The sequence below is a fragment of the Habropoda laboriosa genome, unplaced genomic scaffold, assembly GCF_001263275.1.
Source record: "Habropoda laboriosa isolate 0110345459 unplaced genomic scaffold, ASM126327v1 scaffold434, whole genome shotgun sequence".
Classification (NCBI taxonomy): domain Eukaryota; kingdom Metazoa; phylum Arthropoda; class Insecta; order Hymenoptera; family Apidae; genus Habropoda; species Habropoda laboriosa.
Window position 1 is genome coordinate 523664 of NW_017100599.1, and position 4523 is coordinate 528186.

Sequence of the window (4523 nt, forward strand, 5' to 3'; positions counted from 1 at the left end):
ACAGACACACCGCGTTTCCTAAAGGCGCATACGTAATGGGCCTGTCCCCTCGTCGACAAATTTCCGAAGGATGTTAGCCTCGACGAAGACAGGTGAATGTTTCACATTCCTAGCGTGATCTTCGGTCTTTTTAGCGTTCGAGGCTTTTAATTCTCGTGGCGATCACAAATACACACGAGGACCAGAGTCCATAAAATCTGAAAAAGGAATAAATCGTTAGTTGCCCTTCTGGAGGAACACGAATTGTTAACAATGAAAAGAAACACAAAACTTGAAGTCCTTTTTTTTTTGGAAGATACCACACTTCTAAACGATGTAGCCGCGTAAATTTCTCAGAGTTGGATTTATTGTATCGTAAAAATTCGGTTTCGGTATCGGGAAACAAGCGAAAGAGAGGCTACGACAGAGGGACGCTCGTAAAAGATACGTCTCCGCGAATTTATGACGTGTTCGTTATCTGTAGCTGCGCCAGTTCATCCTGAACGAACAAATTGGAGACATCGGTGACGATTACGATTTCACCTCAGATTGATCCGCATGACCAAGCTGTTCCTTCCCCCGATGCAATCGTCCAGACGTGTACTTGTTACTGCTACGTGTATGCAAATTACACCGTGACAACCTGCAGGCTCGATGACGTCGCAGAAAACAGTATATAAGTACAAGTCTATTGTACAATGAAATAGACTAGCGAAAAAGAGTTTCAAACTACTAACACTTTTCAGTATTCTTTTACGTTTCTTTGTTTCAGCATGAATCATGCAGAGTGATTAATTTATTACTGACAAATTCATTTATTTTAGTTTCTTTAGTAGGCAATTTTTTAAAAGTTACACTTCTTCAGAAACTTCTATCGATAATGTATATCCGCCATTTTAAATGTTAATTTTAGGTAGCCAATTTTTCAAGAGTTACGCTTCTTCAGAAATTTCAGTCGATGGCGTATATCCGCCATTTTGAATGTTAATCTTATCTTTTGACGATTTTGAGGTTAGGTTTAATTTAACGCGATTCGTATGTAACTATGGTGTGGTATCACATGTATCGAGAATTTTCGAGACACCCGATATACATAATCGTATTTCCACGGGGAATAATAACGAAAGATTTTCGAGCTTGTCACGATAGCAGTGAAAGTCGGCGTGGGCCCTATCATAGTGAGGTTCCGGTAAAAATACCAATCGGGGCCCCATTGTGATAAGGAGCGACATCGAAATTTAATTAAACGCTCGGATTGACTGATTTACCCTTTTAAAAGAAGTTTGTAAACCCTACACCGTTACCTTTCTCTCTCTCTAATCTGTTTACGGTAAATCGAACAAGCTGCTTCCTAGAAAGGAAACATTCTAAGGAAAGAAATTCATCATATTCATCCAGCCTTAAAGAAGAAAAAAATACGTGAACGCGATAAAACACGTCTATATAAGATACAATCTTCGCCTTAGAAATTTTTTTACTATTTCAAAACTATTTTTCGTTGCATATTTCCAAGCGTTAGTCGTATCAGCGATAAATTATAAAAAGGGGAAAAAACTTCATTTCACCGGAGCTGTCGTAATTAAAACGCCTTTATGAGCGGTCGAAAGTTCTCTCTCTCTCTCTCATTAGTAAGATAAACGAAGAAGATTAACGAGCGCGTGGAAAAATATCCTCTCCGACTAAAGAAAAATATTCGTTGACAATTGCGGTCTAATTGGAACACGTCCTATTAGCACGCTTTTCACCGAGTTTCCATTAATTTCCACGCCGCGTACACACTACGCCGCGTGATTTACATTCCGTGCTGCATTATCGGTGGAGCATCAGAAAGGGGCATTTCTTTTTCACGCGTATTTCGGGGACCAAGCGACGACCATTGGTCACCATAAAATAATATTGTCCGACCAAATGCCTGGCTACGCCTCGGACAAACTATTTTAAGTCGAGCCCGTGCAGCAGCTTCTTTGTTTATTTATGAGCGCACTGCTTTCGTGACCTCGACGGAGATGTTATTACAACGACCTTCTCGCGCGGCTAGGGGAAACGATTAGGAAAACGACGGAAGGTGCGCGCGATGATACCGGTTCTGTCACCGTCGCTTCTTTGCTCTTTCGTCGTTTCTCAATGGTTTTATTCACGTCTACGTGAAAGACGGGAAAATTTGACGGTGAACGAATCATCGTACAACTTTGTATTGTTTAAAGAACGTCGAAAATGTCTAGTTTAATATTATCTCTTTGTTGTTCGCAAATACATCGATTTTTTATTACCCTGGACGATACGGTTTAAACAAGCGGATTTTCATTGGAAATTTTTAAGGTTATTTTTTACCTCTCGACTGAAATAGAACGAATAAATTCACAACCTTCTTGGGATCACCGTAATCACAATTCCTTCTCACACAATAATTCAAGCGAAAAGAATAATGTCTTTTGCTCGGTTAATATGCAACGCACGATGTAACGATAAATCTGCACCCTTGATCGACCAACGTGTGGAAACTGAACACTGAAAATATTCTCTTTGTCTCTAGCTCTATCTCGTGGCGTTGCGTCATACTAAGAATCAAATGTGTTCGGTTAACCGTTCGAGGGAAAATAAATCGAAACTATTACACGCTCTCGTATGAAAGAATTGAAAAAGTGTACAGAAGCACAGTTAGTCGTATTATCGATCCAGAGAGCACGTTGTGCGTTCCACCAGAAAGGAATTGTCGAGACGAGACGACAAACGAAGCTTTCACCCCACGAACAAATCGTAATTGCGATTCGCAGCACGCGCGACTCGTATTTCGACCACCGTGTCGTCTGTTTCCTTAGTAAACACGGCCACGATATTGCGTGTGGTCGTAAACACGTTTTTGCGCGCGAAACCACCGTTCCGTCTCAGAGGACCCTCTAGAAATTCGAAGAAGAGTGTCACGCGTAACCTACGCGATTCTTTTCAATTTTATTCGCGTACGCGACGTATTGTTGCCAGTCTTTAAGTGGATTATTGTATCACGTCGAAAAGAATAATGGTTCACGTTCGTTTCGGATATTGTCATTGTAATTTATCTCGTGATCGAATGAAAGAACGAGAGGAATTCGTGCGTACGTTTTGTGTAGCGAAGTGATGCAAGATCGAGTCGAGAACTTCTGGTACTCGAAAAAATGATTAATCATCTTGTGTGACGAGTCACATGTGTGTTACAAAAAAGAAAAAAGAAAAGAGAGGCGTGAAGTCATGGAACTTTGTTATGAAACGACGTGCAAAACACGGTACTTCTCGCTGAATGTTTTTCTGAATCTTCGAGTGGTTATGAGAATGGTTGAATGTGGGTCAGATAGTTGTTAAATTTCTATACAAATTAAAATTAGAAGATTAAAAAATAACACGTGAAACTAGAAATATACACGAAGCCAGCGTAACGTGTATTAGAAATATGATTATTCTACCCTTGGGAAACCCTACTGCCATCTGTCAAACAACATTGACAAGTACTAAAGACGAACGATCATAAGCCGATCGACGTTCCATTAGCAGGAAATTTTCGAGTTTACGTTGACCGATGTTAGAACAAACATGGTCGGCGAGAATCAAAGGATAGGCCGCCGAAAAGATTGGCCACGGTAGGTTCGTCGGGCGGACGAAATCTGCAAGCTCATGCCCTTGAAAATCCTTTCTTGCCGCGTAACTCAAGTGGGCCTCGGTATTGCCGGCCCGTCTCAACGACTCGTGCGCCCGCACGCTCACGCAACTCGTACGCCGCTCTTCTGTTGTTGTAACACATTTCGTCCGCGGCAAACAACACTCCGCGGTTTACCTGGTAATTGCTGGAAACACCGGCCGAGTGTTTACAGTGTCATCAAGGTGCGGTGGTCACACCTTTTGCCGCATACGACCACTTGGGAAGCTCGTTTTCTTCACCTGAAACACGACCACGGTCGAACACCTTCCTGATGCGTCGGTAAACTATTTGAAAGCTCGCAAGTACGGTGTTTGCTACGTCAAAGAAGGATAGATCTTGCCGTAAATTCAATAAACCTCGAGGACTTCTTTTTCGTTTCACTAGGTTAACGATATTTCCTTAGTTGTAACGTTACCCGTGACTTTTCTGTTATACGTTAAAATACAATTTGATACTCGTGAATGTTGGTGAAGATAATACTAAGGACTCTATATTGGTATCTTCTTATGTTTCTTAGAAAAAAATTACGAAAACCAAAGCACATTCTTTGATTTCGATTTATCTTATGGAAGTTGAAGTTAATGTTGATTACAGTTATATATGTTATATTAGAATGTGTATTACTGTCGTCGAGTGATTTTTATCGTTCTTCCTTTTCTTTCTGAAATTTATGTCCAATAATCACTGACAAGCTAAGAAAATCTTGTCAGTAATAATAAATAGTTTAGTGGCGCTATCTAGCAGAAACTAATGAAAGGTATAACTCGTAACGATGAAAGACGGTAATTTATGCTAACATTTTAAACATTAACATTTGCAATCGCGTATCAAATTTAATGTTTCATATTAAATAAATCCATTAGTAAATTTAACA